General features: G+C 29.2%; 1 protein-coding gene and 1 long non-coding RNA gene across 5 annotated transcripts in view; one reads left to right on the plus strand and one right to left on the minus strand.

The window, feature by feature from the left end:
* The window catches only part of LOC122633131, a 25,922-nt gene extending 24,514 nt beyond the window's left edge, over positions 1-1,408 (minus strand). The window contains exon 1 of one of the 2 annotated variants that reach the window (XR_006328034.1): positions 950-1,408. This is a non-coding gene — a long non-coding RNA (uncharacterized LOC122633131). Of the gene's footprint in view, positions 1-422 lie in introns of both variants that reach the window. The other variant, XR_006328033.1, reaches the window with a different exon arrangement.
* The window catches only part of LOC122633129 (GATA-binding factor A-like), a 74,117-nt gene that overhangs the window by 15,769 nt on the left and 49,929 nt on the right, over positions 1-8,419 (plus strand). The window lies entirely within an intron of this gene.

Genomic DNA, 8,419 nt, shown 5'->3' on the forward strand with positions numbered 1-8,419 from the left:
ACTTCTTTTTCACACAGTATCGCTTCTTCACTCCAAGTAAGCTTTCTCTTTCTCTCTCTTCTTTCTTCCGAAGCAATTAAGAATCTACTCGACAAGGAAATCGACGAATGCACGATACAAGTCGACACAATTATTTTTCGAAACACTATATACACATTTACGTACGTAAAGACGCTTCGTAAGATTTCGTGAAAGTTCGGAAAGCTTCGTAATTTCATATTTGTGATATATTACCATTGCGTAGAGATATACGTATACATGTATACAAAAGTATTGAAAATTAGCTACCGAAGATAGCTTAGAAATATATTCTAATTTATATATACATTTCCTCTCGTCATATATTCGATTAAAATTGATACATCTATATATTTATGAATATGTATATATATATATATATATGATATGTATTTTTGTCTAACCTGTAAAACTGAGTTTCTCATAAGCCGACGATGTTATTTGGTAGATGCCTGAATCGATCGAGTATTTTTAGTTCTTTTTCATGCAACATCGCTCCTTCAATCCAAATAAGCTTTCTCTCTCTCTCTTTTTTTTTTTTTTTTTTTTCTTCCGAAGACGGTATTCAAGAACCGAACGAGTAGAAAAGTTTGGTGGTATCGGCGGTACAAGAGGATCGTCGAGGTATAATAATCGAGGACCGACGTGAAATCGATCGTAAGAGGTGGGAGAGAAAAGAGAGGGAGAAAGAGAGAAAAGAGAGAGAGAGAGAGTGAGAAGGAGAGGTGACTTAAAGAAGAGAGTGTAGGACAAGTCCTTTTCTTGGGTCCACGCTAGATGATTAAATACGGTCGGCTTGGCGATCGATATCCGCGCGAACGGTATGCGAATAACTTCATTGGCCTTAACAAGCCACGAAATTCCATGCTCTGAGTAAAAATCTACACTCAAAGATCTCTATCATTTTGGTTGGTCGATTATTTCCTCTTACCTTTGTAATTTCCTCTTCTTCTTTTTCTTCATTTTATTTTTCTAATCTTCGTTTTCTTCAATGTTTATATTAGACGAGTTTGAATTCATTTCCGACGATGAAAATCACCGTCAATGAAAATCAGATACGAGGTTAGGTATAAATAATGTAAATAAAATAAGAACGTAAAGTTAAATACTACGATATTGAATTACTATAGATACCGTCGAAGAAAGTTATTGTGGAATTGGATATGAATTTAATTGTAAAATAAGAAATTAAGTATGATATAAAAATTCAATATGTGCGTAAAAAACGAATGATTATTGAAGTTAGTGGATGAGGTTATATACGTCGTAAAGTTTTATATTCTTTGTTATTCAATTGTTATTAGTAAAGAAAAATAGTATGAACATGAATGAACAATTAGAATGATATTAATAATGACAAGAACAAGTATTATAATTTTGTTGCGATAAATAAAATGACGAACGCGCAGGATCGATCATTTTTGTAATCCAATATAAAAATTTACAAATAAAAGAAAAAGATTTTTGTTTAGGCCAAAAAGCAAATGGAATATCGTAGGACACTCGCGATTATTTTTTTTTTTTTCACCCACGACGACGTTTATACGGCGCGAGACTCATTTGCGAGATCGTTTAGGCGAACCTTCGTAAATAACGAGCCCTCTCACATAACTAACGTGTCATACTTAACCTATAGAGAGAGAGAGTACAAGTGAGAGAGAGAAAGAGAGAGAGAGAGAGAGAGAGAGAGAGAGAGAGAGAGAGAGAGAGAACAAGAAATAATTGACGATCGAAATCGTATTCGCGATTGATGTGAATTTATTCGATTAATCCGCGAAATTTAAACAAGTATTATTATATCGTAACATGTATTTTTTAATGAAATTAAGTGAATTCACTTTTTTTTATTTATATAAATATATAATATATATATATACATGTATAACTTGCAAAAAGAAAAGATAAGAATATATGACACATTTTAATAAGACTAATATAAAAATACATTTAATTTAATTAATACACATATAAAAAAAAAATTCTAATACCAGGATGTTTTTCTTTTCCACAAAAGAATTTAATAAAAGAACAAAAAAATAAATCATTTTTTATAAAATTCGTTAAAGTAAAGACAGGTGGCGGTAGCATGAAAGCGTGATTTTTATCGAAAAATACGATACTGAATTTCATAACGATCGTTCTCCATCGATATATCAACGATTCACTATCCGTATAAACGTCGACATTTATGACGATCAAACTCTAATCACGCAATACAAACACACACACACACACACGTAGATATACTCTCTTTCATTCTCTCTCTTTCTCTCTCTCTCTCTCTCTCTCTCTCTCTCTCTCCTTTTTTCTTTTTCATTCTAGCACATCGTTGGTTGATTTTATTATCGCATTTATATTCGTCTCCAGTACTAAGAGAATAATTTAAATGGCACACGTCGAATAAGAGAGAAAAAAGATTTTATATTCGGAAACATTTATCGTCTCTCGTAATAATCACGTTAAGATTCAATAAACTACTTGCACGATGATCTATCGATTATTTCTAAACTTGTTATATATATATATATATATATATATATATATGTATATAGTATATATGTATGTAAATTCATTTACGTACCTTCGCGTGCGACATCTTGACCTCGACAAGTTGACTTTTATATATATATATATATATATATATATATATATATATCTTTCTTTTCCATATGTACACTACTCTCTCATTCTCTCTCTTTGTTTCTTTCTACGTAAATACAGTTGAACGTCCGATTTATGCGATTCTAAGTCGTAACATAAATTTCTTATATTGTACTAATAGTAGATCAACAGAAAAAGAAAAAAGAACAGAAAGAACAGATATAATTTTACTCGTTTAATTTACTGATATACGTACGCTTAAAAAATGTATTGTAAAACGCAAGTCACATCGTAAATCGAAAATATTGAATTCCGATTGGACGATACTTAATAAGCATTTATTATTAACCAATCAACGGTTGACTTTTATATCTTCCTTTTTTTGTTTGTTTTTTCAAATACAATACGATCAAATACGATTAACACGAATACGATTAAACGTTTAAACGTCCGATTTATGCGATCCTTAAAACGTAAAATAAATTTCTCGCATTGTAATTTGTTTCTCTAATCTTATATATAAAAAAAAAAAAAAAGATATAACGTTGTTCATTTAATTTTCTACACACGTACAACTTAAAAAATATATAGTCATATCGTAAATCGAAGATACTGAATTCTTATTGGACGATATTAAATACACATTTATTATGAACCAATCGAAAATTGACATGTTATAAATATTCACCATTCTCGTACCATTCTAATCTTAAATCAAAGAAAATGAACTATTATCCGACTAATGTATAATTATCTAACAAACATTCGTACATATATACATACGTACATACATAACTTACAAAAAAAATTCATTCCATAAAATAAATCAATATAAAACAAAGATATCGAATTCTGATTGGAGGATATTGACACTCATATTTACAACTAACCAATCAGAATAGACTAACATCTTAACTCGTACAATTTTCACAGTTCTAACCTTGACTTCGTACATATAATACATACATAATAAATACGAACGAATTCTCTGATTCTAACGGAAGAAACTTGTCCTTGGGAAAACACGTAGTGTCAGAAACAACGACAACGCCGACAACGACAACGACAACGACAACGACAACGACAACGCAAAGGAAGAAAAGGTAGAGATGGGTGCGGCCATGCTTTGAGAGTGTCTAGAATCTACGGATCGAACGCGGTCGTTGGGAACAGCATAGAGAAGAAACGTTAAATTAACGTCTTCCACACGCACAGGGCTCGTTTCGATTTATCCGAGAAAGAAAGAAAGAAAAAGAAAAAGAAAACGAAGAAGAAAGAGAGAGAGAAAGATGAAGTAAGCAAGGTGGTCGAATCGAATAAAGGTGAAGTGCAAGAGAGACAGAAAATCGTCGATATTCGAATCGGAATCGTCGTTTCTTTCGAGAAACCTGCTGCCAGAGTAGATGCTGGAAGTCTTCTTCTTCTTCTTGTGCTCGTGCACGGAAATCCATTGAAACTCGATGGCCCTCGCAGTTGCACCGGTCGCATTAACGTCTCGAGATTAATTACCGCCTTGGAGTCGGGAGACGCTCGACGAGTCCGGGCAAACCTTTTAACGCCTTTTCTCTCTCTTTCTTTCTCTCTTTCGATCTATCTCTATCTATCTCTCTCTCTCTTTCTCTATATATATATATATATGTATGTGTGTGTGTATATATATTATCTTTCTCTTATACGCGTCGTAAACGTTGGTTAGTTCGTTCGGTCTTGTTCGGTTTTGTTCGGTCTCGTTCGGTCTCGCTCGGTCTCACTCGTGATCGCCACGAGGCGGATCGTTAGCAAAAGACGAACGAACAAATGGACCGGACGGCCCATAATGGCAGCGTTTCGCGGTGATTTGTCCGGCACCGTATCGGTCCAACACTATTTCTTTACGTAGTGTTATGCTCGGCAGAATCGTAAATTATAACAACACCTTTGGTGTCGTTCGAATATCGCTGGGAGCACTTTTCTGATTCGCCCACGCACGAGTATGATTTCTTCCTACGTTCATCTATATATGTATGTATGTATTTATATATAAGTAAGTACTGTATTATTTTGTACATACGTGTGTACATCTGTGTATGTGTGTGTGTTTGGAATAGTGTTTTATTGGTATTAACTGTAGTGTGGGTCGAGTTACTATCGTTGTAGTATTATATATAATTTTGTTAGCTAATCTTGTGTCGTTTGAATTTATATAGTTAATATTTGTAAAATTTATTTTTGTATTATTATCGAATTAGTTTAGGTTAATGTTAATATCTTTATCGTTTTTATCAAATTTATCGTATTAATTAATGGATACATATATATATATATATATATACTTATATGTATGCTTTTTTGGTTAGTTTTATTATGATTAATTTTGGTTAATGTTTGTATCATTATCAGTATTAGCGAATATATATGTGTGTTTATATTTTTATTAGTATTAATTTTAATAAAGGTTAATATTTTTATCATTGTAATTTATATAGTTTGTATATTAAAATTGTTTATAAATATATACATACATATATCCATTATTAACTTTAGTTTAGGTTAGGTTAGGATTTATATCGCGTTATTATCTTTATAAAATTTATTACACTTATTAATAAATATATATATATATATGTATACTTATATTTATTAATAAGTATAATATATATATATATATATTATATATATACATGTTTCAGTTAACATTTATATTTTTATAGCAATACCAGTAGATACGTGTATCTGTGTTTTTATTAATATTAATTTCATTAATATTAATTGTTAAATCTCGTTATAATATATACAATTTATATATAAAATCTATTTATGAATAAATACATATATGCATTATTAATTTTAGTACGGATTAACGTTTCTATAGCATTATCATTTATATATAATTTATTACATTTATTAACAAGTACACACACACGTACACGCACACAAATATTTATATTATCAATTTTAGTTGAGTCAATGTTCGTGTCGTTATATCGGTATTGGTGTATACGTGTATCTATGTTTTTATTAGTATTAATCTTAGTCTTGGGTTAATGTTTGTGTCATTATTAGTATCGACGCGTGTGTTCGTGTTTCTTCTTTTTTTTTTTCTGTTTTCTTTTTCTTTTATATGTTTGTAGTAGGTCCCAAGGATTCGACGAGCACACGCGATGTTTAATATTATGCGCACCTGGATTTTCGTAGTTACTGGCGTCGCGTGCTTCGAACTCGACATACCGCTCGTACTTACATACATACGTAAAATCATTTTGTCCCTTTTCCCACCAACGTAATTTCTTCCATCGTCATCGTGTGAACCCTTTATATACTTTATAAATTTTCCTTGACGAATCTCGTCGAATTTTCGAATTGAAAGAAACGACGAAGGAAAAGAAAGGAGAGAAACGTTTATTTAAACAATAATAATAATAATTAACATTTTTGTTTTATATATTTTCATAAAATTAAGATATTATATAGTTTGAAAGCAATATATAACCATTGATTGACCGTACTTATTATTTAATATCATGGAAATATGTAATTTATAGAAATATTTTACATATTGTATGTTATTTAAAATAATCGATTTTCTTATGCACATAGACACACGTATCTATTATACAGAATACAAATGAGAAATATTAATTTAATGTTATATAAGGAAAGATGTAAAATTTTATAATTGAACGAACTTTAAGAAGATTTTGAATAATTTATAAGAAATTAATTGATACTATTTTATATTTTGCACATAGATAACCGTATATACGTAGATAAAACAAATTATTTTCAATTATATTTTTTAATTTCATTGCTTTTACATACATACATACATACATACATACATACATACATACATACATACATATATAATATAATCATTATTATATTATATTATTATATAAATTATTGTTTTAATCAATAATATTATGATTCAATATTATTATATTTTGTAAATGAGAGTCTATAAGAACTATAATTTATTTATAATTTCTATAAAAAAAAAAAAAAAAAAAAAAAAAAAAAAAAAAAAAAAAAAAAAAGAAAGAAAGAAATTTCTAAATTAAAAAGAAAACCTACGATCGGTAATACTAAAATATTCCATAAATTCGTTTCGCGTCAGTATTAATTTTAAAATCCATGTGCAATCATCTTGTTACGTGGACACGTTCACGTCTAAAAACTTATTGGCTCTCGTACGGTACCAGCACTAGAAGACAGGATCTCAACGATGTTCCGGCATACAGGACGACGGATCGCGAAAGGATTAAGATTCGTATTCCGTTATAAAACCCTATCCCCGTCTTTCCGGCTGCTCTCGTGAGTTAAGTTGAGAACTGAAACTGAAAAGGAGAAGAAACAGAAAAGGAAGGAAGGAAAAGGAGGACGCGAAAGACAAGCCAACGCGTTATTTTAATTTATGAGCCAACGAATTAATCCACCTTGATGAGAAATATGTATACATACATACATAACTATGTTTACAAAGTATAAAATCAAATAATGTGTTTATAAGTAAGATATAATATAATTATGTACTGTATATTGTACGTATTTGTATCTTACTAATTTGATGTTTATCTATTTGAAAGAGAAAGATAGAAAGAGAAAGAGAAAGAGAGAGAGAGAGAGAGAGAGAGAGAGAGAACTTTTTGAAGTATATTTTATTTATAAAATATATAGATATATATTATATTGAGATGTTTGTTTGAGAATATATTTGATATATTCGATTATGTTTCAAGTGTTTGTTTATTTATATTCATATAAAATATATGAATAGGATTATTTAATCGAACGAATATAAGTTTATTTTAAAGAGAGAGAGAGAGAGAGAGAGAGAGAGAGAGAGAGAGAGAGAGAGAGGAAAGAAAAAGAAATGTTGAGAATATACGCTTGTATATTTTATTTATATGTTTATTTGTTTGATTAAAGTTATTTGTTTAGTCCAATTTATTTAAAAGAGAAAGAGAAAGAAATTATTTTATGTTGAATACAATATATATATATATATATATCTGTAAACGATTTAATTAATATTGATAAGGAAGATAAATTCTAAAAGGCAAGAATAAGAATTCTTTCTCGTTAGAAGTATATACTATTCGACATTTATATGGAAACTTATTTACACACATATCTACATATCTACGTAGTACATAAAGTAAATTGCATACAACTCCATTTAAAAGAGAACGATAAAAAAAGAAAGAGAGACAGAGAGAAATCATTTGAGTACAAATATAAGAATATAGAAAATTAATCAGTTACGGTAGTTTATATCTAATGGTACGTTTTACATCTCAAAAAAAAAAAAAAAAAGGAAAAGAAAAGATAGAAAAAGAAATAAATACATTAATGAATTAATGAAATCAAAGTTCTTCCATTGAGTAACTCCATTTGTAAACAAGACATATTGTATATTTCTTATCATTAATCATATGTGTGTGTATATATATATATATATATATATATATATATATATATATATAATCATATTTGTATATCTATATGTGTGTATGTAGTTATATTACTTGTTAACAATTTAATGAATAACTTAATGATAGAGAAGATCAATTCTAAGAGACAAGGATAAATAAATCGTATTAGATACCGATACACATTCGTATATACATAGATGCATAAGTATATTAACGCACACGTATACATGCTATTGACAACGTTATATTATCAAGTATTAGTTTAATAAGATATAAATTACTTGTCAAAACAATAGAATGATTGAAATAGAAAAAAAGATTGAAATTATATCTTCTTGTATCTACATCCGATATACATTTATAATGCGATACACACATACACACAT

The sequence above is a fragment of the Vespula pensylvanica genome, chromosome 11 (assembly GCF_014466175.1).
Source record: "Vespula pensylvanica isolate Volc-1 chromosome 11, ASM1446617v1, whole genome shotgun sequence".
Lineage (NCBI taxonomy): Eukaryota > Metazoa > Arthropoda > Insecta > Hymenoptera > Vespidae > Vespula > Vespula pensylvanica.